The sequence below is a fragment of the Tachypleus tridentatus genome, chromosome 10, assembly GCF_004210375.1.
Source record: "Tachypleus tridentatus isolate NWPU-2018 chromosome 10, ASM421037v1, whole genome shotgun sequence".
NCBI lineage: Eukaryota > Metazoa > Arthropoda > Merostomata > Xiphosura > Limulidae > Tachypleus > Tachypleus tridentatus.
The window spans coordinates 81,747,797-81,775,372 of NC_134834.1; the positions used below are offsets into that span (position 1 = coordinate 81,747,797).

The 27,576-nt window shown below is 35.4% G+C and overlaps 1 pseudogene across 1 annotated transcript in view; it reads left to right on the plus strand.

Annotated features, from left to right (window-relative positions):
• The window catches only part of LOC143229707 (ephrin type-A receptor 4-like), a 199,906-nt pseudogene that overhangs the window by 92,877 nt on the left and 79,453 nt on the right, over positions 1-27,576 (plus strand). Inside the window, exon 2 of the transcript XR_013016011.1 lies at positions 26,754-26,833. The product of XR_013016011.1 is annotated as an ephrin type-A receptor 4-like (transcript). The remainder of the gene's footprint in view (positions 1-26,753; positions 26,834-27,576) is intronic.

Consider the following 27,576-nt stretch of genomic DNA (forward strand, 5'->3'; position numbering starts at 1 on the left):
CTACGGAACGATTTATATATGGTAATACAGTGACGTGCCACCACAGGTATAAGTTATAGTGGTACGGTTATGTTTAGCACTTGTATATTTGTTTAGGATAAACTGTCGAACATTCGAAAGTACAATGCCAATACTGATAATGTTATGATTAATGATCTTTGTTACAACACTTTCATGGGATGATGATTTGGATAGCGAAGTTAAAGGATTAAAGCGTAACAGTTTCACCTTGGAAACAGAGCTTTTAAGAAACAGTATGCTCCAAATCCAACCTAGAGCACCAACCTATGGTCAAGAAAGAGATTCCTCCAACCCAAAAGCCATTGCCATGAAGCTGGTTACAACTTTTTATACTTTTGAAAATATTATGAGGAAGGATTTGAAATGGTTGAAAGGTCACAAACCATAAGCTCACAAGATTTCAGCCATATCTCAAAATCAATGGCTGTTTCCCTTGAGAAAGCTGGCCGAAGAAACTGAGACCTCAGCAATATAAAACAACCATATATCTGCAAACTCTTCCAGTGTAGCTCCAAAAGAAATGTGTGTCCTTCCTTTGGTTAATTGTTGTCTTGGAAACCGACGTCTACGTTTGTCGAGATTTACGATGTCGGCCTGTAGTGCGTAATCTGATTGAGCAACGATGAACGATGTAGGAAGTAATTTCACTGGTAGCACAGGATCTGGAACATCGTTCTTGTTAAATAGGATTAGTCCTTGGTATTGTGTGTACTCTTTGTTTTTAATTCCAACACAAAATCGACAGAGCAAATAATAATATTGGGTGTTTATTGCTTGAACGCCAATTTGTTTTTTAACTGCGTGGTTCACCACCAGTTAATATTTCTTATTGATTGTAAATTTCTGTGGGTGGGTTTTTACTTACAAAGCTTGTAGAAGCTTAAATAAAGGTGGTTTTCAGTATGGATGAACATGAGAAGACTTTATAAGAGTTAGATACAGAGGGAAATGTGGTGGGTTTAAAAGCTTCCAAAAACGTCTTTTGCTCAATGTTTTTCCACTGAAAGGTCTGTGTGTACACTACTTAGAACCTGTGTGCTGTATCTTGTTTGGGTTTCGTATTTATCTGTTGTCGACACACTTATCCATGTGCCATTCTAAAACATTAACAAATAGAAATACAGGGTGTTCGGAAAGTCACTGTGCACTTATATATTTATCAACAGACATGTTTCAATATAGAATACAGGAGGTAAATATGAATAACAATTATAAACAACGTTGAAATTGACTCCCGTTGACATCAATACAGGTCTGGATCCTTCTTATTTTGTTTCTAAACACCGCTATCAGTTGCTGGCTTGAAATAGACTGAATAAAATATGACTACAAAACTGCACATAGACTTTCCGAACACTGTAGAAAACGTAAAATAATCGTGTAACTAAATTAATGGTTTTTAATGTATTTTTCTCACTGTTTGTTTGTTTTTTGAATTTCGCACAAAGCTACACGAGGGCTATTTTGCAGTGTAAGACTAGAGGGAAAGCAGCTAATCATACCCACCCCCCAACTCTTGGACCACTCTTTTACCAACTAATAGTGGGATTTACCGTCATATTATAAAGCCCCATGGCTGAAAGGGCGAGAATGTTTGGTGCAACAGGGATTCGAACCCGCGACCCTCGGACTACGAGTCGAACACCTTAACCCACCTGGCAATGCTGGGCCTTTTCTCAATGTTGAAACTGTTTCTTTGGAGAATCAGACGAGGCAACACTTAAATTCACTAGCTTAAATATATTTAAGATTTACCAAAGAAATGAAAATAAATTACTTTTTTTTCTTCTATTTCCCCACAAGTGAAGAAATAATAAAAAGAAAATTCTGATTATTTTTATTTGGACGGTTTTCCTTTTAAGTTTCTGGTAAGCGAAGCACCACAAAAGCTCTAAGAAAAAAATAACCTTCAAATTATAACGGTTATATTGATTTTTGGAAACTGTGGTTTAACGAAGCTTATATTTTACAGTGCAAAGTGTTTCAATGTTGTACAACCAAACAAAAGTGAAAAAACTGCAGCTTAAAAAGTAGTAGAAGAAAGTGATTCCAACTGTAGTTAGACAGTAGAGTTTCAAGAAAAATAATAAAAACAGGAATTAAAATCCTGCCAATAGGGGTCGTAAGAAGTAAGGAAACAAGGGCAGAGATACCATAGACGTTAGTTATTCAAACACAATCACCCTATTTTGACTCCATACTGTTACGTAGAATTACATTTGGTGGAGTGGAATTTGTAGTTTGAAAAAATAATATATACAGTATCTCCCTCCTGGTCGCGGGTTCAAATCCCCGTCGCACCAAACATGCTCGCTCTTTCAGCCGTGGGGGCGTTATATTGTGACGGTCAATCCCACTATTCGTTGGTAAAAGAGTTGTTCAAGAGTTGGGAGAGATAACTAGCTGCCTTCCCTCTAGTCTTACATTGCTAAATTAGGGACGGCTAGCGCAGATAGCCCTCTAGTAGCTTTGCGCGAGAAAAACAACAAAAACAACTCCATCTTTGTTTCCTTATTTTCCATGTTTGTTAGTTTCTTTAATTCTTAGTTGTTTTTTTAGTTAACTTTCTTTGATACTCAATTAGAGGCAAATTATTACTTGATACATTGTAATGATAATAAATATAGCTAACAGCTAGCTTATGCTGTTTCCCTTTCGTACAGAATATACGGGTTGGCTTCGTAAGACACTAATTTATAATAGTGTACAAAGCATTGAGTATCCACATCTTACCGTTTAATGTTCATCTATTATTGGCTAGTAATTTCTGCTTCACCCTGTAACTAAACTTTGTGATAGAACACCAGACACATCTAAGAATGGGTATCTTCATGGGTGACAATACTAGAATTATGGTGTTTTTTAACTTATGTAAAATATAAAAGAAACAAATTAACTTTTCAATTATCCCTACACCGTTGCAATATCTTATTTAGTATTCTACAAAAAGGCTTGGGTGTAATATACCAAGCACTGAATCACTGTGTGTGGGGGACGCTTGGAAATGAAGAATATAATTTTAAAAATATTTTATTGTTTAGTTCTTGACAGTTATTGAAATTTTAACGTATTGTTTATTAGATTTATAACAAATTTGAATTTCGGGGTTCACTCTCACACCATTTGAAAATATAGCAAAATACTTCAGAGATTTTTTCACTTAAATTGATTGCTGCTTTCAAATGGTTGACAGTTTCTTCGCCAGGGTAATACGACTACGTGGTGAGCGCCCGATTTAACGCCATCATGTGTCAAGGTTAACTTGAGAGACTAGCAGATGCGTGTTAGAGAGGACACGCAGTTACTTAATATCATTCATAGTCCTTGTTCTAACAGCATTTTAATTAAGGAGGATGCAGGGTATTTATCATATATATTTCAGTGATGGAGGATAAACCGCCTACGTTTCTGGTTTTTATCATATTAATAATTATTGATTTCTACAAGTTAGATATCCATACAGATGTATTAAATATCAAATCATTTTGTTACTTGCTTCCAGTGGTCAGTTTATTGTAATGTTTTTATATTAATTTTTATTTATTATTTTCCTTGCTTCGTTACTAGTAACAAACCTTTCTGCCACCAACGGCAGGTTAAGAAATTGACTTTTTTGCACTAACTACATTCCATATTTCCAAATAAGGTTATATTGTATTAGTTGTATTATTTGCCAGGTTAACTTGTATTTTTGTTCTATGTTAGTTTATTGAGAACCCATATATATTCCTAATTTTACTTCTGAAGCTAGAGAACAAAGGTTTATATCCTCGTAAGGGCACCGACGGCCGCTTGGGAGAGGTCATGTGTTGTAACCGAACTCACCATTATACAATAGTGTTGTCTGTCAGTGAGTCCGTAGACACTAAAGTGACATCACGTAAGGGGACGCTTACGTTGTGATTTGTTCTATCGTGACGTCAGTGAAAAATGTGCATGCCATGCATCGCGAGAAGAATTATGCTTTCTGTAGACCAGAACATAATACGACATATGAACTTTAAAAGGAAGAAATAAGAGTATCTGTTACTCTTAATTTTGGTTTTATTTACTTTTGAAACAGAACACTTTCGAGGACCTCTTTCGGAAGTACATCTAGTCCCCTTAGCTATGTTCATACTGTTTTGGTGTATACTTTTCGTACTATGGTGTATTTTATGTTTCTTACATTGTAATTCATACCTTGCTGTTATTTTGTAACTATTTCTATGAATCGGATTAAGGTTCTTGAACCTGTTGTTTGGAAATACATGCATATATTAAATTGAGAACTTTTGAGTGTTTCATAGGATAAATTTACCGAGTGCTCTGAATAGTAAGCTGAAAAACTTGATTAGTATTTGTTTACACATTTTTTTTCTCCAAATTTTATACAGTGGTGAAACGCCATTTGGATGGAAATGGCATTACCATTGTTTTCTGCTAAGATTTAATATAACACTCGCTGAAGCGTTTCGGCGTCGAAAGCACGAACTTAAAAGTATCGTTTCAAGTCGTATTTAAATAAGCACATATTTCAGTAACATATTTAAGTTTATCTATAGCCTATACTATCCACTGCCCTAAACAAAAATAAGAGGAACATATTCTAGGTCCATTTTTATCTGTTTATTATTATTTACACAAATTATCTTCTGCTTAGATTATTTTTTACTCTTGTAGTGTAGGAAGCTAATATTTAAATTGTTAATAGTGATAGTCGATGAATTCCGCTAGTTATTAAACGAACTAAACTTTAGTCCTTTTGTCGCACTTGGCATAAATCACGGTATTATTTATTCATATAACCATCATAAAAATACAAGTAAAATGACAACCATATACGCCCTGCTTAGAAAGCGATCACGTGACGTGATCAGGCATTCCAGGGAGTCACGTTATGTAGACATCTTCAAATGTTATGTAGATATCCTTATAGCTCAAGGATTAGAGGGTCTCTTAATAAAAATATTTATATGAAACACGTGCTTGAATATTTCACAGGCTTCCACAAATACACGTCACGTGCATGCGAAGATATATAATTATATTATAATGAAATTACAGCTAAAATAATTTAGAACTTCTGCCAGTTTTAAGAGGGATAAAAACAGTGTTAAGATTATTTTTACAAGATGTGGTCAGAAAATGATATATATATATATATAATTTGTCACAGGCCAATATCTCGCTCAGTTTAGTTTCGCTGTGGATTCCTTTCCCAACAGCTTAGCAAGGGTTAACACATTGCGCAACCGAATGTAAAATCACGTATGTTTAATGTTACTTCGATATTCACCCAATATATTGTAAGAACAATGTATAGTTCAAACTTGATGCATCATGTTTTATTTCATAAAGGATGAAATTACTTGCAGAGCAGGATTTCAAATAATTAAATCAATTAATAAATGCATTATACATCTTAAAAGTTGTTTTGTGAAAACGTGATAGATACAGCGTCTGGATCTCTGCTGTGCCTGTTACGTCCCAGCTGACCTGATGAGACCTGGTATTGAGCGAGAAGCTTCGTCAGCACTAGATATAGCAAATTCACTGTGATTGACGTGTATCAACATGTGGATTCTTAGAGTTACTTCTTTCTACAATGTGATAACTGCCACGACTTCTGTATTGGAGAAACAAGTAGAAAAATGGAAACCAGATTCACAGAACGCAAAGTCACCTTCACACGTTTTCGAACACTGCAAATCAAATAAACACAACATAACCATAGAAAACACCCAAATAGTAAATAAAGAAACAATATAAACAAACGCAAAATTAAAGAAGCCTTACTTATACAACAACTCAAGCCCAAAATAAACCAATACAAAGGAACACCTTTATACATATATTGATAAATATAATCAAACATCTAAGCACGCCCTCTACATTCCTACACTCAATTACACAACCGCCTTTAAACATGTGGTCAGCTATCGGTCAGTTACCTCTTTCTTTCTTTGTGAACCTGACGATGATCGAAACGTTGTTCGCTCCTCTACATAGTGTTTTTCTCTACTCATACCAGCCGTTTTTATATTTCACACATGAATTAATTGACTAGAGCCAAATATTCTTACTTTTGTCTAATCGAATCATGGAATTTCATTGTCACTTTTATAACGCACTTACGGTCCCAGTGTACAGAGCGTGTTTTTCGTTTTGTTTTTTTGTGGCAACAGTACCCGATCCTTAAATCATTGAATTCACAGTTCTAGCACGCTAACCACCAGGCCACGCATGGCCTTTCTTTATAGGAAGTATACAACTAACACGATTTCATCTTCTGTTCTAAAAGCCTCAACAATTCTATTTTTTTTACTAATTACATATATAAATGACTGAATATTATATATTTTTTCATCTAGTGTATACTTTCTCACTATGTCATCAAACTGAGTTTAAGAAGTCTTAATTTTCACAGTGAGTTATTTAATTATTAAGATAACTTATTGTAATTTCGACTTTAAATTCTGAAAAATATCTGTATTGTTATTTGAACTCATGGTGGAGTTATAAATGAGTCATTGAGCAGGTAGTTTTGTTGGGCAGAAGACGACAATGTTGATACACTAGACGGATAAAAAAAAACACTGTTGCTACATGTGTTTGTCTAACTCTCTGCCCTTGAAACATCAGAAAGGCTGTTGCTCTTCAGTGTGCCTAGGACGTGATGTACAGACTAATTTGTCTATTAATTATGTATTCGTTGAAGAGATGGACGACTAGGCGGGGAACCAGGGTGCCGAAAGAGTTCAGAGTTTCTGGCCAAGAGGTTAAAAAATACCTGTGGGGAAAGGGGCGTTAAGGGTGGTTACAACAGTTCCTGTAAGCTTCTAATACAGTAAATACAGTAATATAGTAAACAAAACACGCACATAACTTAGATACTTTAACACATTTCGATTTTCACGAGCGTAAACGTACAGAGTTGGATGATATGACACCTGAAGATCCCATAAAGATGGACTCGTTTACAGGTTGTACAACGAAGTACAGTCTTGAGTCATATGATAACTGAAGGCCCAGTAGAGATGTACCCGTTTAATAGCTGTACAACGATGTACAGACTTGGATGATACGATAACTGAAGATCCTATAAGGGTGGAACAGTTTACAGACAGACGGGTCATTCTGTTTTTTGACAACTGCTAAGCACGTGTTTTTTCTTTTATAACATTTTATTACAGTCTCGTTTGTGGTGTTTGTCTGAGATTATGTCAACAGAGAAATACCTCAAATAAATAAATAAAATCACAAAAAGTCCAGATTAGTGACTATTCCCATTACCCTGTTTGTCTTTTAGTGAGGGAACAACTGAATTAAATGGTTTAAGATATTCAAGATTCGAAAAAAATATTAAAACATATTTGAAGAGGTGAGATTATCTCGGTTGAAACGTTTCAGTCCCCGCTGACACAAATCAACGTGTATTCCATGAAAGGACAACAATATCATTTAGATTCTTGAACAATATTCAATTCCCGTTTGTGACTCATGTTTTAGATCTTGAAAACACAACATCATTTTTTTAATTTGACTGGATATTATTTTCCAGCCAAGTCGTAAAATGGTATACTGTATTTTGACATTTATTTCGCACTAATACAAAAAAAAAAAAGTATCGTTGTACCCCGGTGAGTTAGCGGTATGTCTACGGGTTAACAAAACTAAAATCCGGAGCTCGATTTCTCGCGATGGACACAGCAGATAGCTCAATGTTGCTCTGTTTTGCAATAAGCAAAGAAATACTCCTATTTATCCTATATGTCTACAGGTAAACACAAGAGCAGCGGAATCGGTGGGGTATTCGCCCCACAGGTAAGTTGTGCTAGTGAAGCTTTTTTTAAATACTTTTGTTACTGAACGATCAGTGTTACGTGCAAACTAATATACCTAAAGGTTATATATAAGAAGCACTCATAGAGGTCAAAGGTAAATTGTTTCCTCATTTTTATACATCGGCAACAACGGAAACCCGGGCAGAAGTCAACAAGAGAGAGTTGTAGTGCTACTTTTAGAATTGTCGGATTTATAAAGGGAAACTCTAGGATGTGCGTCTTGAGAACGTTTCTGATATGCACCGCAACTGGTGCATTCTGATGACATCCGAGGCAGTTTTTTGCACCATTTCAATGTGTTTTGTAGAAATGAGGAAAACAAAATAATTATATGTTTCATTTACATCATTTATTAAGACCATGGTTTTGCCAGTAAATGCATCATCAGGTTTAGTGATATATGGTTGCAATGTAGAGAACCCTCTTGTCTACGCAAGTGAACATTCTAATGGTAGACACTTGTAACTCCATATTCGTAGGTGTATTGTTACCATTTACGTCAGTAGCAAAGCATGCGCAGTAAAATATTAACTTTATAAATGTAATACTTGTGATACTTCATTTTTTTTCGATTTTAATCATATTCGGTTAGAAAACAAAATATAGATTTTTATTAATTAATTTCCATTATGTAACCAATATTAAGTTATTGCAAGACACATCTTTTGGAATATTTACACCATATGCACGTGCATAAAAAAGATTTAATAGACACGGCCATTTTACTATGGTTTCCTGCCTCATTAACATAAATTTGCTTTCGGTACCTTATAAAGGGCCCGTAGAACACTAACATTCATATAAATTTCTTCACAAATCGTGCAAAGTTTTGAGAAGGCCCGGCATGGCCAAGTGGATAAGGCACTCGACTCGTAATCTGAAGGTTACGGGATCGAATCCTCGTCACACCAATATGCTCGTCCTTTCAACTGTGGGGGCTTTATAATATTACGATCAATCCCATTATTCGTTGATAAAAGAGTAACCCAAGAGTTGACGGTGGGTGGTGATGACTAGCTGCTTTCCCTCTAGTCTTACACTGCAAAATTAGGGACGGCTAGCGCAGATAGCCCTCGTGTAGCTTTGTGCGAAATTCAAAAAAACAAACAAACAAATTTACATAAGGTCTGAATAAAACAACACATGAATCAAGATTTACATGTATTTATACTAAAGTTATACAAAAATGTTTGTAATGTAAATCACTTTCACGTATCAGACCCCAAATATAGTCTCCCATCATGTTTTCGTTATACGCTCCCAGGTCACAAAAGCAAAGTTTGAAGAGAAAACCAGGTCTTAACCATTTACTTTAGGCATAAGCAATTTGGAAATAACACTTTCTGCCCAGGAACAAGAAAAAGTAAAAATTTTGTTACATAGTGTTATCAGAGGCAACATGACATTAGAAAGTGAATACCGGCCTAATATGTGCCCTGTCGTGTTTTTTTTTCTCCACAAGTCGATCATTCAGTGTGTAATATCAAGTATTTTTAACTTATGAGCCTTGTATTTTGTTTGTTTGTTTATGAATTTCGCGCAAAACTACTTGAGAGCTATCTGCGCTAGCCGTCCCTAATTTAGCAGTGTAAGACTAGAGGGAAGACAACTAATCATCACCATCCACCGCCAACTCTTGGGATACTCTTCTACCAAAGAATAGTGGGATTGACCGTAAAATTACAACGCCCCCACGGCTGAAAGAGCGAGCATGTTTGGTGCGACTAGGATTCGAACCCGCGACCCTCAGATTACGAGTGGAACGCCTCAACCCATTTGGCCATGCCGGGCCCTCTGAGCCTTGTACATTAATGTCCTTGCTAATTTCTGACTCTGCTTTAAGTTTATTTTAACTACCTTAATGTAAACTTTGTATTCAGTCGTATATTTATATAATTGTGTCACTGTTTGACAGTAGAAAGACGATTTATGTTCCATTGTGAACCCAAATATTGCAAATAATTATTTAACAAAATATCATTTTGATATCTTATACGGCTAGGATATATAAAGTACAGAGTTCATATAATATATGATCAAACACAGCTAACTTGTGTAATCAATATTAGGCCTGTGTCGTAATTCCATACAAACTTTCACAAAAACCTGTGCGTATTATAAAGTGTAGATATTTAAACTGGTAATTATGGTGGCTCCGTTATAGTCCCCGTAAGTATTGCGAATCTTGTTACTTTTATTGTAATGTACGTTTCTCTGTAATAGTGTGGTAAGAGGGCAGGTAACTTCATTTTCGTTGTTAATCGTTAGGTGGCCTGTATAACATTGTCACGTTTTTGTTTTCTCCACGTTCCAAATTAGTGTCGTGTTTCTTTCTCTTCAGCAATTACCTTCTCTACATCTGTAGTTTAACAGCAGCAAATCCACGAGGTATTAGTGGCATGACGCGGTAGTGTGATAGGACGTACAGCATAATGTATGAAGGTAGAGATAATTAGTGTTAAAAAAAATAACGAAACAAAACCATGGTCATGCAAACCGTTTGGCCCACACATGTTGCTCGCTGGAAAATGCTAGGCTTAAAACTCAACAGACGGAGTTACGCACATAATATTTTTCCATCGAAAAAAAAGAGTTATGTAGAAAGGCATACCGTTTTGATGTCTAGTGTCTTTGCTAGTGCTTTATGAGAAGAGAACCCGTTTACCACTTTGAAGTCCTGCGAATATATTATGTGATCGATTTTACCCCACAGACTATTTTCAGTTAAACAAGAATCTTTGCGTCTAATACACTTTAGAGGAAATTAGCTTTGAAATCAGTGCCAAGAAAAACAGGGAAACGAAACGTTAGATTTTCCATTAGAAAAGTCCAATAAAATATTGTTTCTAGTTGATTTTTATCTTTATACCTGACCAAATGAACATATCGTAGAAAATATTTCCTGTAATGTTATCCAGGCACAGTTTATCCATCTGGAGAATACGCATCACTCCTTTCTTCCATCATCCTATCGTAATCAAAGATTTTGTAATTAACTCTTGCATACAAGCGAAGTCATAAGAAATTATGGTATTTTCAACCTAACAGAGAACTTAGGCGAGACGTGTGCTAGACGGCTTAATCAGAGACCCCTTAGAGTTTAAGTACCGCCGTCCTTCGTTTTGAACTACTGACCAGAAAGGCGATGATCAGTCAGCAGCACATAGCCCGTCTTTGAATCAAAGCATGGAATTGACTGTCACTTTTGTAACGCTCCTACAGCTGAATGAACGGATACAATATCAGCGGTATCTGCAGCCCAGTTTGCTAAACATAGTTTGTCGTATCTGTTATTTACTAACTCGTGTTTGTTCTCCCCCTTTACTTGTACCATGCTTCACTTGATGCGAAACAAAATTAAAATAACTTTAGTTATAAAATAAAAACAAATTCTTGACAATAAAAAAAGCCAAAGGGAAAAGTAACTAAAGATTCTGTTCTGTTCTGATAAACTGTCATTATAACACCGTAGAGTGCCCATCTTTTTTTTTTTCATCTTCTAACATATGTAAATTAATTTTAGAACTTAAAGCTGGTTAATATTTTGAATGTCCATTGGTGGGAGTGTTTTCTTTTGTATAAACGGATGAAATGTATAATTTTGTGCTAAAAAAGCACCTTTTATCATGCGCAGTAGAACTGTCGAGACGGATTCGTGTACATCCAATACAAGAAAAACTCTCCGTTTTTTGAACTTTGGCTAGGCCCAGCATGGCCAGGTTAACTCGACTCGTAATCTGAGGGTCGCGGGTTCGAATTCCAGTTACAGCAAACATGCTCGCCCTTTCAGTCGTGGGGGCGTTATAATGTCACGGGCAATCCCACTATGAGTTAGTAAAATAGTAGCCCAAGAGTTGGCGGTGGGTGGTGTTGACTAGTTGCCTTCCCTCTAGTCTTACACTGCTAAATTAGGGACGGCTAGCGCAGATAGCCCTCTTGTAGCTTTGCGCGAATTCAAAACAAACAAACATTGACTAATTTAGCATTTTGCTTTAGATTATAGCGTAAAGTTTAAATTTATTTTCTCGTCGGTTTTCGTACCTCAAATTCTCGTTATGCAAAATTAACGTGACACTAACTTTTGTTGGTTAACATGAACCAGAAATAGTTCGACACGTGTGGTGACCTGACTGCAAATTATACGGTGGAATATTCGTAGTTCAGACGTCTGTAAAAGAAGTGAAAAACGTGCATGCATTCACTCATACATATATGAACACAAAATACTTTCCTATTAACTTATTATACACGGATTTTTGTTTTCAATAGATAGTGTGACAAAATCCTATACGCGCCTGAGATTGGCATTTAAAATAAATAATTTATTAAAAATAAATTAAAGAGTGGATAAATAAAACGTTGATCAATATTTCGAAACACATATCACACTACTGGTATACCGCCCTCGCTGCGCCTCCTAATGGTCTGGATAACGAGGTATTGAGCAAACAATGTCGAACCGAAAACATCTTACTTTGTTGGGTTTATCTATACTGCGTTTGATCAATTTCTTCTGGAGTTTACTATCAGAATTTCTTCTACGCTATAAATTGAATTTCCACCTAGTTTGTTGCTAAGGTAAATTGTTTTTTAAGGTTATGGTAATACTTTTCTTGTTCTATAAGGCAAGGTTGGTTTAGTAACTGCTTAAGCATGCTTCTAAGTACGTATCGCCCACTATCATTGTTTCTTTGCTTATGTTACCTATAACTTTAAACTAATTTTGAGAACCTATAATGTTATAGAAAAGGCTTTATGTTTTACTACAACTTTCTCTAAAATAAGGGCCATGTTTATTTTTGTAAGTTGACTTGGAAAGATGTAGAAAGAGATTATGTTGAAAGTTAGATTATAAGCTTTTTACGAAGGGTTTATTTTAGGGTCATAAGTTGGCTTGTAAAGTTAAAGAAAAAAACACAAAAGATTAAAAGTTGTAGAAACACGTATTTTTATTGCTATATAAGACAAAAGGTTTTAACTTTTTTATTGACTGATAATAGTCGGAGAGTCCGTTCTCACCTTCACCCAGTAAATGGCTGAGGGTAACTCTGAAGAATTTTAACGCCAAAATCATAATATCGATACCCATGGTGGGTACAGTACAGATAGCGTTGCGCTTAACAACAAACAAAGTTAGTCAGAAAATAGTTTTTCGTCTGTGACAAGTTACGTTTTGATATATAGAATTGGAATGACTATTGTCTTTTTAATACTTCCGTACCTGTCTTTATTAATAACTTGGTTTGCTTTGTAGTACTTCCTTGTTCCTGGTTCTCTTGTTCGCCTTCACTATACGTCGTTCGTGGTGTCTCTGTTCGCCTTACAATACTTCGCTATACGTCGTTGGAAGAGTCTGTGTTCGCTTTGCAGTACTCCTCAAACGACATGTGTTTTAGTCTGTAATAATGCATTATGTTACTCAATTTGAAACTTATTTTCTATTTATTTGTAACAAATAATATTGGACTATTTTCTGTACTTATTCTGTACTGTAAAAAATAAAATAATAATAATCGCAATTTCCTTATTTACCAAAGTAACCTGCACTAAGTTCATTCGAATAATGCATCTGAAACTTTCTATGTTATAGGATTGGCCTTACTAAAACACAACAGATGGAAAAATGGGACTGTGGAGCAAACCTTTTGAAACTTTCAGATGTGTTGATGATTTTCCCTTCTTCTCGTCTAAGGCGCTCAACTCGTAATCCTAGGGTCGTGGGTTCGAATCCCCGTCACACCAAACATGCTCGCCCTTTCAACCGTGGGGGCGTTATAATGTGACGGTCAATCCCACTGTTCGTTGGTAAAAGGGTAGCTCAAGCGTTGGCGGTGGGTGGTGATGACTAGCTGCCTTTCCTTTAGTCTTACACTGTTAAGTTAGGGACGGCTAGCGCAGATAGGCCTCGTGTAGTTTTGCGCGAAATTCCAAAACAAACAATTCTACTCGTCAATAACATGTCTATGATTTTACCTGGAAAAGCCGTGAAATTTTTAAAAGTACTCCAGAACCAGTGAGAGTGCCCCCTTTTTATCCCAGAACCCACATGCACGTGGTCAGTCATTGTGTACTGTTTCACTTGATGATGACTGTTATCTAATACATTGTACTTTATGATAGGCTAGTCGAGAATTTTATTGCTACCGTTAAGTTGAAGTGTCTTTCCTTGAAGATCGTTTTGTGTAGTACTGTAACCCCACCCCCCCAATCTAATTTAAAATCTAACTTCGAAAAAAAAACCTGTTAAATCAGTTGACAAAGTTTCACAGGATGACATAAGGAAGATCGTGAGGTGTGGGGGTTGGATCCTCCCATCTAAGTTAATATTGATATAATACTTCAGTATTGGTACTTCTATACAACTTTTACTTCACAACTTTAATCTATATGTTAAGAAAATAAAGCAATTTTTTTGAACGGGTGTTTTTTCTAGTAACTGATTTAAATATACTTTTCCACTTCTATGTATTGTGATACATTGTTTCATCAATTCTGGCTGTTATAGATACTTTGTTAAGCAATGCACAAAGTTCTGTCAACTCAGGAGATTTAAGCTATTCCTAAATACGTTGATAATAATACAGAACTGTCTATAACGGTTTAACAATGAAATGGTTAAAGTAAATCTTTAAGCCACTACACAGTGTAACTTCAAACGATTGGTATCCCACAAATTTACAACGACACGTCACTGTTTAAACTGTATCTAGTTAGTATTTGTAATTTACCTTTAGTGCAACCAGTCTCTACTGTTTACGAAAGTACAAACTAATATCTTAATTGTCCATGAAGATATAACAATACTAAAATCACACGGAAGAAAACAACGAACTAAACATACTATGAGGCGTATGTAACGTTACCACTCTCGTATTAACTAACCTGTAACATTTAACAAACGTGTCCCAACCGAACTGATGAGCCCTGGTATTAGGCGAATGGCTTCGTCGGCACTTTGTTTTAAGTGTTAAGTTCTTACAAATACATAAATCTGGGTACAGGAAGTAATAAATAGAGTTAAATATTCTGTAAACCCGAAAAAGGAAAGAGATAAGACTCTGGAAGGCTCGGTAATAATAATAGTGAGACAAAAAGGAAAGTTATGTTATAAAACTCGTTAATATGGCAAAAATTAAGTATCAAAATAGACAAATGGCGTAGTGTTCGTAAACAGTGTTGAGTGCCAAGCTACGCATGTGTACTCGTGGCACAGTTTTTCTCCTTTCTTGCGTTCAGTATACGGAAAAGACGGGCAGAATCAATTATATCTACTGGTTACAAGGTGTCCAAATGTTTGGTTTTTGATTCAGGATACATGGGGCCTTTATTGATGTTAATTCGAAGTTATGGCTAGTTAAAATATCCCCCTATCTGGCAGTCTTAGAAAAATATGGAGCGTCTGAAATTGCGAATTTAAAGCGAAAAAAGAAATCTTGCATCAGGAAGGATGCTTAACACTTATCCTGTTTTATGTTTTCAGAAGTCAGTAAAACTTAACCAAGTCTAACAGTAAAGTTTAAAGTACATTTTCAGGGTAATGTAAACGGTAAATTTGAAACTTGGAAACTTTTTAGATGTCGGGGAGGATTAGGCTACAGATTATGAACAGAAGCATTAATAAATAATTTAATAATTACTTAATAAATATTAATAAATAGTTTTTTACCCGAGTAAGAAGAATAACTGTCAAATATATAAGTTTTCAATGACGTACGACATAGTGGACTGTCAAATTAGTTAACCGATAAATGTCACTTATTTAAAAGTATTTATACGTTTGAATTTTAATGGTTTGAAATACTCTGAAATTAGCATCTTGTTTAATATTTATATAACTGTGTAGTTAAAAAGAAATATATTTCTTGAATTAGTGTATAATTATATGAAAAACTATAGGCCAATCGTAGTTTAAGTGTGGGTTTCAAATGTTACAGAAACATACAGATCAAAAAAAGATAAGGAAAATACACATAGATCAAAAGATCTGACACATCGAAAAAGCAAAACAGTGGCATGGAGACACGTCATGAACAAACACATGGTTTTAATCCTCAGCAGTTGGGTTCCTGCCACAAATCAAGTCATCGATCAAATAAATCTACCCTCCAGCACTGGCTGACAGTGTCTCCCGCGGGCGTGCTACTAAGTTACATAGGAGGGGAAAGAATTAAAGGAGAGGAGACCTTTTTATGCTGTTACAGGGTGTGATAAGACTGCTTTCAAATTGTTAAGATCCTTTTCATTGATAAATATGATCCCAATTTATTTCAGTTATTTTCAATCATTTGATTTTAACGAACTCCACCCTTAGGATAATATCTGTTGATTTGTCACGTTATGTTTCCCAACCTATTCCTTTCTTGTTTGTGTTTTTTTCTGTTGGTATTTCATTTAGTTTAGTCCGCCGAATTTTTATTTCTAGATTTTTTTAAAGTTAAAGTGACGTGAATGACATTTGTATAAAAAAGACAAAAACCCACAAAACATACAAAAATTGTATATTATTTGGAGGTTCGCGCAAAAGGAACTGACGGGTTCGACAGTTGATTCTCCTTGTCTTGTGATCTCTGTTTTTACTTATACCTTAAATACCGAACAAAAAATAAAATTGTTGCGGCAAGTAAACTATGCAAACTAACTTGATGAAAACCGGAACGTTCAAAAAGCCAATGAAGAATTGAGTTGGTAACGCCCTGGGTAGGATCACCTTCACGTGATCAAAATTTGAGATCTGTGGATGCAGGATGTATGCTCGGGCAACTGTATATACCCTCAACTGTTTAGAACTTACGAGAGAAAAAAGTGTACTTTGGCCAAGTCCTTTAGTGCGTATGAAACTTCTTCAAAGCATATTATGTATGAATTTTATAAATGTGTGCCCGAAAGAATATTATTGTTATTAGAAGTTTGAGAGAACTGGAGGATCTGAGTTGAGCTGTGACGTCATATATTTAAAAGAGCCGTAATACTCTCGTTCATTTATTATCAAAATGGCGCTCACGTTAATTTTACTGAGTTTTTCTCGAGGACGTTTATATTGTGCGTAATATATTATTTATTTACTGGCGAATACGTTCAAACAACGTTTGGGTTAGCTGCTTTTCTCTATGTTTATATATTAATGTTATTTGACATAAACATCATTCTTGTTACCAATCTGACACTTACTCCGACCACCTTATATAAACGTTTGACTTAAAATAGGGTTTCATAAACTTGGAGGAGAAAAAAAGGCGTTGATTTTCGTTTGAAATATAGTTTAATGGATCACAAAAGCTGTAAGTTTAAATTAAAGTATTTATTAAAAACTGTAATTGGAACTGGCTTGTTTTCATGTTTTATCAACTTGGACTCTTGTTCGTGGTAAACTCGAAGGTTTTTTAAGTGGGCAACTACCAAGTGTGCAGAATACAAGAAAATTATCTTTATAACTTTATATGAGCGTTTACGTGTAGGAAATAATGATTATCTGCGAGTTTCTAGAATATCTCAAATGTTTAGAATGAAATAAAAAATACTTAAAAACTGTAATTAAGTGAATGTTAAAATACGCAGCTTATACGTGTGTGAAAACACATCATCAGAAAACACTTTTTGTTACCTTGTTATTATTAAAAACTATAATTTCGTGTTTAAATTCAAGGTCCCATCATAACTCTTTCGGTTGTTCAAATGTAAAGTGTTTGAAGAATACATCTTATCTTTAGTTGTAATGACCTGAATTGAGTTGGGTAACTAAAGATATAAAACGTGGTCATAAAAAAGAAATTCGAGAAACTGGAAAAGCATTAAGGATGTAGATGTGAGAATTAGGAGACTAGAGGTTCTTGGAGATACGAAAATACCAGCTTAGTAGTTTTTCCAAAAAGAGTCAAGTTGAATGTCTAACATGTGAGAAGTCGGAGCTCTTCTACAAGTCTAGAAAGCACCGAAATGAAGATATTTTGAAGGTCTAACGTTTACTAGATCAAAGTTCTTTTCTTGAATATATCCTGGTAACAGGTTTTCTGAAATCCAAAAGTTCAAAGTTAGGAGTAAATTGTATGGCGTTTGTAACATTTTAATTTTTCTTCATAGATCTAAACAAAAATTAGTTTGAAAATTCTTCAAATGTATAAAACGGTGTAAATTAATAGCGATATATTAAAGGCTGACCAGACATTTGACAGTTAGATCACTAAATATAATTAAGAAGTAATTTGTTTAAGCGAAAAGCTACACAATGGGCGTATCTGTTTGGGGCCCACCACAGATATCGAAACTCAGTTTTTAGAGCTATACGCCTTCAGAAGTACCACTGAGTCACTGGCGTGTTGAGGAACCAGTGATAATATCAAAATTCTGAACGATAAAGAGTTAAAAACACTCACGTGGAGCTAGAAAACAAGCTTTAAGTTAAATATTTCGCTTGTAATAAAGATAAGCGAATATCTATATTCTCCTTTAAAACAGACCTGATAAAAATATATCAGAAACAAAAGTGAAAAACGTGGTATGAAAATCTGGAATACCCAAAACGTTTGAAGATTTTTATTTATGTGGACTTCTGTTTTCATTTGCGGCCTACTAATCTTACATTACTCTGATACTAAATACAGTTTAGTGGAGATATTTTTCATTAAGGTAATAAGTATTTAAAACCAGTAAGTACAGCAGAAATCCACAGGAATATTTGATAGGATATTCGATGTGCTTTCCATGACGACAAGAAAGTATTTATACGCTAACCAGTAATTCTACACGTATTAGTAGAAAAAGGAAAAATAAACAAATTAAAAAACCACGTATGTTAAACAAAATCCCATGCTTTTGGGATTCTGCCATCAAAACTTTAAGATTGGGTGTCTCACATCTTGATTTTTAAAATGCAATAAAACCTAAACTTTGACGATGTTTGCCCTTTATTGGAAGATAACCCACGTTCTTATGCTTTATTCAGCATAAGTGTTTTGATATTATATATTACATAAGTAATTAAAAAGTTGTCTTTAGGTTTAGGACTTATATTTTCGGTTTGTCATAGCAATACACTACATATGTGTGCACCTGTATATAATTAGTTACTGTGATTCGCAGTGTATCGAGATATTAATTTTGTTTGTGTGTTAATATGTTTTAACCGTTTCGATACGAAGTTAGGAAAGCAAAGAAAGGCTTAAATGTTTGGTTTCATTTCGTAGGAGGTCTAGCTTCTGCATCCATGGTTATATTGACATCTCTTCATCATTAAAGTATTGAGAGCCAAGTATACGAAATATATATATTCAATATTGAACACAATGTAAGACCAAAATATGTTTTTAATAAATAATGTATAATAATGGATCTGTCTTTCGCTATGAAGATTTACTTTGCTGAAGAAAGTTACCAGTTAGTGAGATAGTTTTACTATAAACCCTTTGTAGATCTGTACTAAATAATTACAGTAAAACTTAAAATGTGCGATACATTTAAATTCAGGTATTATTGATGTTAGCGTTGGAGAGAGGTCATCTCTTGTTTCCTGCGTTTAGCATATGCCTTAAAGCGTAATATAGCCAGACATTAATTGGTTTGGTTTGTTTTAAATTTCGCGCAAAGCTAGCCGTCCCTAATTTAGCAGTGTAAGACTAGAGGGAAGGCAGCTAATCATCACCACCTACCGCCAACTCTTGGGCTACTCTTTTACCAACGAATAGTGGGATTGACCGTCACATTATAACTCTCCCCACGGCTGAAAGGGCGAGCATATTTGGCGCGACCGGGATTCGAACCCACTATCCGCAGATTACGAGTCGAATGCCTTAACCACCTGGCCATGCCGGGCCCACCAGAAATTAGTAATTGAAAAAGTGTGTCGTAGAAGCTTGTCATTCCGCTGCGTGTTTTGTCAACCATTATTCTAAACGAAGTGAAACCAAAACTTAATTTTGTACCGTAAGCCCAATATTACAGATACCCAAATGTATTTCATAGCGTGATGTAATTAAACATTTGACTTATTCGAATTTTTAGCTGATTACAAGGTGTATAATGAGAAGATATTAAGATTCATGTAATAATAATTCAAAGCAAAACTTTACTAAATTTGCGAACTTTTTGTTTTTCGGGGTGAACTTTGCGTTCGATATGTTTTTTTAACCCCATAGAAAGAGTAAGACCGTACATATTAACATGACATCATAAACGTTAGTTTAACCAAAGTTGTTATTACAAGCTGTATTGTGCCAGAGTTTGTCAGCAATTTGAAATAGCCTGGCATGGCTAGGGCGGGCTGATGACTAGTTTCCTTCCCTCTAGTCTTACACTGCTAAATTAGGGACGGCTAGTGCAGATGACCCTCGTGTAACTTTGCGCGAAATTCCAAAAACAAACAATTTGAAATTTTGGTAATTATTAACAGTGGTCTATATCTAATTTTACATGTACTTAGAGGAAACATTTTTATATTACACATGAAATTATGAAATATGTTATTTTTTCATAATTAATTAGTGCAAGTTATTAAATTCCGATTTTTTCATCTCGCTAACTGAGAATGGATTAGATTTATCAGGTAAAAACTTTAGTACGTAACAAGTTTATGCCATGCTTCATTCTGTCACCTTTAAGATATAATTTCAGAGATCATGTATCTTTACAGAGTCTTGAAGAAAGTAATAAACAAAAAAGAATTGTTGATTTTGTTTGTTTGTAGGTAAGCACTAAAGGTAAGTACGATGGGTTATCTTGTACTCTGCCCACCACGGGTATCAAAACCCGGTTTCCAGCGTTGTAAATCCGCAGACATACCACTGTGCCGCCAGGGGTCTCACAAACCTTGCACATTGCATGCTCATCAGCTCGTATGTATAATACAACAAACAAAGTCAAGCAGGATAAAAAATAGCTTATCTTTTATGCAGTTACTTAAACCGTCTGTTCATTTGTTCGACTGTATAATTTATTGCTTTAATTCAAAAACTAAACACATAAAATGCCGAGTTTCACCAGCTGTTGAATTCATGTACTTCTGAAAGTTGGCGTTTCCAACAAAGCTATTACCTTTTTTTTTTAACACTATGGGAAAAAAAAAGAAAGGAAAAAACAAACTAAATGAGAAACTACAAATCACTCTCAAAAAACTACTTAGGTATTCTTTAAGGGTACTGAACAGTCACACACGCACGTATATATATGGTCTCCGAAGTCGTAAATTAAGGATTAACATTGATAAGTGGCCCAAAGATAAACCAAGATTCTGTCGGGAGTGATGTGTTAAACCTTTACCCACCTTGTCTTGGCCACTGAATGACGAATGTGCAAACACACTCCTTTTCCTCTTTTTTTCATTTTAAACTTACTTTGCCTAATAATTTACAATTGCACCTTGTAAAAACTATCCTGAACTGCTTTTCAAACCGACATATGTCTCTTATAGTTAAGTCGAGTTAGAAGTAATACTGCGTCGCATTTTTCAAACGAAGGCTTTTTTCAGATTACTCATGGACTTTTTTAAAATCAGAATCTATATTTAATATTAATATTTGTTTTACATATCTAAGTGGCACAAGACAGTAATTATATATATCCGGATTTATTGGTCTAAACTTCACAATATCAGGTAACTTAGTTTAAACATCATTTGTGTTTATTGTGATGAGTTAATTTGACACTTATCTTTTTACATCACCCTACAACCACCAGTGGCACAGCGGAATGTCCGTGGAGTTACAATGCAAGTATCCGGTTTTCGATATCCTTGATGGGTAGAGTACAAATAGCCCATTGTGTTTTTTTTTGTACTAAACTTGAAACAACAAAATATTCAAACTGGTTTACTCTTTTTCAAAGTTATGAAAATTATAAAATACAAACCATTTCATTCTCTTGGCGAAAAATGTGAAAACGGCTAATATAAAGTCTGTTTTTTATGTATGACGTGCTTCTCTTTTAACCTAGAGATGATTCACGTAGCGCACATTATTCATTTGTCCCAGTTAATACGAGTCTCCTTAAACTGATCCGATTAATTCTGTAGTGAGAGGCCCTTTGTTGAGTAACTATCTGCTATCACTTTCTGTTCGTATTTATTTTTCCATCACTGTGTTAAAATTAAAATGCATTATAAGTTCGTATGGAAAAAACTGTCAAGCGTGAAAGTATTATGGCAGAATCTATCAAGAAGCTTATAATCTTCAGACGGTAAACTCTGAGAAAAAACAACCAAAAGGAATTCTTACGTAGTTGAGAAAGGGCGCATAGACAGGTTTTTTTTATTCACTTCCTTCCAGTATTCATTTGTCTTACGTTGTCGTTCAAAAATACCAGTATTATAGACATTCTCTATAATTTTTCGACTCGGCATGGTCAGGTGGTTAAGGCGCTCAACTCGTAATCCGAGAGTCGCGGGTTTGAATCCCCGTCACACCAAACATGCTCGCCCTTTCAGCCGTGGGGGCGTTATAATGTGACGGTCAGTCCCACTGTTCGTTGGTAAAAGAGTAGCCCAAGAGTAGGCGGTGGGTGATGATGACTAGCTGCTTTCCCTCTAGTCTTACACTGCTAAATTAGGACGGCTAGCACAGATAGATACCCATCGTGTAGCTTTTCGCGAAATTCAAAAACAAACAAACCATCGCTAACGATGGTTATCATATCAAAATATAACCTTGATTCTGGAATTAGTAACCTAAAACAGAATTTTCTTTACGTACATAAAAAGTTACGTCACATTTCTTTTACTTCAATTGCACCTGAAATATTTATTTTTATTATTCAAATTTTATTCAAACCAAACCACATTTTTTCTTACAATATTCCAGAGTAAGTAAAAACAATAGTTTCAAACAACACAAGTTACACAGGTTATATATATATGTCGTTGACTTTGGTTGACTAGGTTAACTATTTGTTTTGAATTTCGCGCAACGGAACTTTAGGGCTAGCTGCGATAATTGTTTGCTACCGCAATTGTTGGGCAATTTTTTTTCTACCAAGTATACTGCCTGTATGGCAGAAAAGACAAGCATGTTTTGGGACGAAGACTTAAACCAATGACCCTCGTATTGTGTGATGGATGCCTTTACCACCAATCTATACTGGACTTTAACTTATCGTTCAGTTTAAGTTATGAGTTCAAAGTTACTATCGCGATATTTGCGTACTACTTTGCATCAGATCTAACTAATAAAACCGCCATCCCGATACGTGATTGCCTTCGTTTTTGACATACAGTCAGCATATTTTATAATGTTACTTTATCTCCTGACTATATAAAACCACACAAGGAACGTGACGCCTGTTGAAAAACAATTAGACTGATAAATATGTCGACGATTAAAAGATATAATCTCAAAGTTATTGAAGTTTTGCAAACACCAACATTGAATCATAATGTTTCCAAATCTAATAGATGCTTGGAGCTAATTCCTCCAAATTATATCTGAATATCAAATATTTACCATTATCTGTGGTTATTTTAACTTAATGCACCACAAAAAAAAAGTAATATATAATGAAAAACAACATAACTGTAAAAAATATTGCGACAGAATTTATTTTATGGCCAAAATGATAAAAAAATACTGCCGATTAAAAGTTTATACAAATTATTTTGAATAAACACTTACAATTTGTAGAGTGCGCGTCTACTGTAAGGAGTCACGTGGGTCGCTTTTTTCTTTTTGGTCAATTCTCAGCTAAACGTGAAACAGTGGGCAATGGGACTTATTGTAGTAGGTATTCACGCTATAAATTTGTAAAAGCCTGAATGCTTCGTTGCTATAGGTTGTATAAACTTTTAATCAGTATTTTCTTATTTTGGCCGCAAACTGTGATTTCACGTCTTTCTGTTGCAATTCTTTTTGGATGCACCTTTTTTTCTAGCAATGCATTTTTTGACAAGATAATGTTTCTCGAAGATAGTGATCATTCACTGATGGGATGAGCCACAGAAAAAATTAACAGGCCAGAAGGTATAATGAAAACTTGGATATACTTTTGGAGCAAATAAAGAGCATGTTATGTGTCAACTATTCTAATAGGAGGTTTTTACCCAAACCTGGTATTGTCTTTTTATGACCATCATAACTGTAATATGACTTTTTTTTTTCCAATAAAAGGAAAGCTATAGTTGTCACGTGGATAGCTCGCGAAATGAAGCCATTTCTTGTAGTCGTTCTTTCAGAATAGTTTTTCTCAATGAGTTGTTGATATGTAACGGTTCATTGAATTTCAGTTTTGATTAGTGAGAACTTTCAGTGCATTGATTTGTTAATCACACAATCAATGATTCTAATAATATTGGCCTGGCATTTGTAGGTTGTTAGGGCGTTCGAATCCCTGTCCCACCAAAACATGCTCGCCCTTTCAGCTTTAGGGTCAGCTGTAGGGATGTTATAATGTGAAGGTCAATCCCACTATTCGTTGGTAAAAGAGTAGCCTAAAAGTTGACGGTGTGTGGTGATGACTTGCTGCCTTTCGTATAGTCTTACGCTGTTAAATTGGGGATGGCTAACGCAGATCAATTACGAGCTACGCCGCAGCTTATGCGAACTTTTAAGTTAGTTGACCGTAGAGCACGACATTAAGACCCCTGTAAGGCCTAATGGGTTATTCAGTTAATTCTACGGCATTTTTAGTTTAAATTAAACTAGTGTATTAGTTAACTCAAGCCAATCAGTTAAGTATGATTAGAGATTCTGATTCTAACATTATTGTTTTTTAAAATACATTTTATTGGTCAGTTTAGTACCGGCTATTTTATGCCCATGTTATCTAATTCTAAGTGACTATTGTAAGAGTTTATGTTCTCGCTTTACTTTTATCGGTGGAACAATGTTTCTCAGAATTGTTATTCGTGTTCCAACAAAGCTTATTAATTTCTACGAACCACAGTTTTCTCGATAAAATATGCTACTGGTTGCTTTCCGTTAGTATGCAACATTTTGACAAACCACCTGAAGAGAGCTTGAGTGGTCCAGGGACTATAAATCAAGAACTATCGTTATAGAAGGACGGGTGAGGTGTGAAAGTATAATTTAAGGAACTTATGAAGAACATGTTATAATATGTTAACCACATTACACTGGGCATATCCACTGTCGACGAGTCTTTTCGCCTAATACCAATTCTCATAATATCAGCTCAAATATAAAAGACATTTTCACAAACAAAGGGACCGGGATCGCCAGTTGGTTAAGATGCACGACTTGAAATCGGAGGGTCGCGGTTTCGAATCCTCGTCGCACCAAAACATGCTCGCCATTTCAGTCGTGGGGGCGTTATAATGTGACGGTCAATCCCACATTTCGTTAATAAAAGAGTAACCCAAGAGTTAGCGGTGGGTGGTGATGACTAGCTGCCTTCCCTCTTGTCTTGCACTACTAAATTAGGGACGGCTAGCACAGATAGCCCTCGTGTAGCTTTGCGCGAAATTCTAAAACGAACAGACACGAACAAAGACTTACGTTGTGAGTCAGATAAAGTAGATTATAGTTAATATTATCTTATTTAATCGGAATTAGCAAAACAGTACCATTTGTTTTATTTTAATTTTTAATTTTGGAAGAAGAACCAGAAGTCCAGATATCGGGGACGCAAGAATCACATCAAAATGCAAGTTATTTTTATCCTAAAATGTTGACAGGTAGCGTCTGACACTGTGAGCAAGATACATCTTTTGCATTCTATTAGTCGTGTTACTCATAGTTTTTACCCATTGACCTTACTAAATATTATTCACGCCTGGGCTGCAGTGTCGGGTTAAATGTGTCAATTTTGCTTTTGCTCTTGGGCCCAGTATGGCCAAGCGTGTTAAGGCGTGCGACTCGTAATCTGAGGGTCGCGGATTCGCATCCCGGTCGCGCCAAACATGCTCGCCCTATCAGCCGTGGGGCGTTGTAATGTGACGGTCAATCCCACTATTCGTTGGTAAAAGAGTAGCCCAAGAGTTGGCGGTGGGTGGTGATGACTAGCTGCCTTCCCTCTAGTCTTACATTGCTAAATTAGGGACGGTTAGCACAGATATCCCTCGAGTAGCTCTGTGCGAAATTTAAAAAAAACCAAAACTTTTGCTCTCCACGTTTCTAACATTAAGTCCGTATGTGTAAAGAACTACATGGTTTATAACCTCATATCTTTAAATAAAATATTATATCGGTATTCTACATTACTTATAAAAAAATGACTGTTAGCATTTATAATTCTTATTAAATCACTATTCAATTTTATTGATTGATTACTAGATATTTGTTTTTTGTGCGAAACTACACGAGTGCTATCTGCGCTCGCCGTCCCTAATTTAGAGTGCAGATAGCCCTTGAGTAGCTTTGCGCGAAATTCAAAACAAATCAAACCCTAATTTAGCAGTGTAAGACTAGAGGGAAGGCAGCTAGTGATCACTACCCACCGCCAACTCTTGGGCTACTCTTTTACCAACGAATAGTGGGATTGACCGTCACATTATAACATCCCCACGGCTGAAAGGGCGAGCATGTGAGGTGTGACGGGAATTCGAACCCAGGACCCTTAGATTACGACGGGCCTGTTACTAGATGAATAGATATTTAGTGGTATCTTTATTATAAAAAGTAGCACTACTGCTCATTTTCCAGTTTTGTTTTATATGATATATGAAGATATCTTGTTGGGTGCTTAGTGGTACCTATATAAAGGCAGTTAGAGCCAATTTTCCCGTTTTATTTTACGTAACAAAAAAAGGCGAATGTACCGTATTTTAAGTTTCTTTTGTAGGTCTAACAATATATTGAATGAGACTGTCGTAAAACTATAAATCAAATGGTCAATATTGACCTCTCTACTAATAAGTGTCAGCTTTATAAAATTTTACAACGAGATGTTTCATAAGCTATTGTGATTAAAGTTTCTATATAGATGAATTTTAAAATATTTATTGAAAAACATAAATTGTTTCTTGTATTGCAGTTATCTTGCTAGACACGACGTATGAGAGTGCACTTGATTGGACGAAATATCCATATGGTCCCCAAGCAAGAACTCCTGGAGTAAGTTTCAATTTGTTTTCTCAGCTTTTCTGTTTTTCATAATTATGATTAACACATTACATGACAGTTCAGAACTTAGATTCTTCTTTGATACAATTTACTGTGCAACCAAAAGGAAGTTTTCATTGATGCAAAAACAATCCTGTTGGTTGTTCAACACATGATGCATACCTCGGAGTGGCAAATTTTCCTGATGGTCTGCCGATTTCTGCGGAAAGTCAGCTGTGGAATTTCAACACCAAATTACGACATTTGACACTAAAATAGAAGAGAGAAAAATATTTTCAAGGGTGTTTTTATTTTCTTTAGGCACAAATACTCGAAATGTTATGATCGTTTCAAAATTGCAATTTCGACCACACTTTCTGGAAAAGTGCCACCTTTTTTTTAGACCGTTTTTTTTCCTTCGTTTTCTTCTTCATTGAAAATAAATGGCAGTTCTTTTACCATTTTCTTTGTTCTTTTGTGGATGAACACTTACGTTGATCATCCAACACATCATGAAACATCTTGGACTCCTCCTTCCAGCTGCTTGTCTGTCTTTTTCTACGTGATTTGGCCGATCTTGCTTGTCATTTTCTGCCCCTCAGGAAACTTTTGATGGGGTTCCCCTCTTTATTATCTCATACATTTTCAGAACCACTACATAGCATGCCTTTGGTGTAATATTTGCATCAAGAATATCATCAATGATATTGAAAATTACGTGTTGAAAATTCGCCACTTGCTGTTAATTTTCCTTT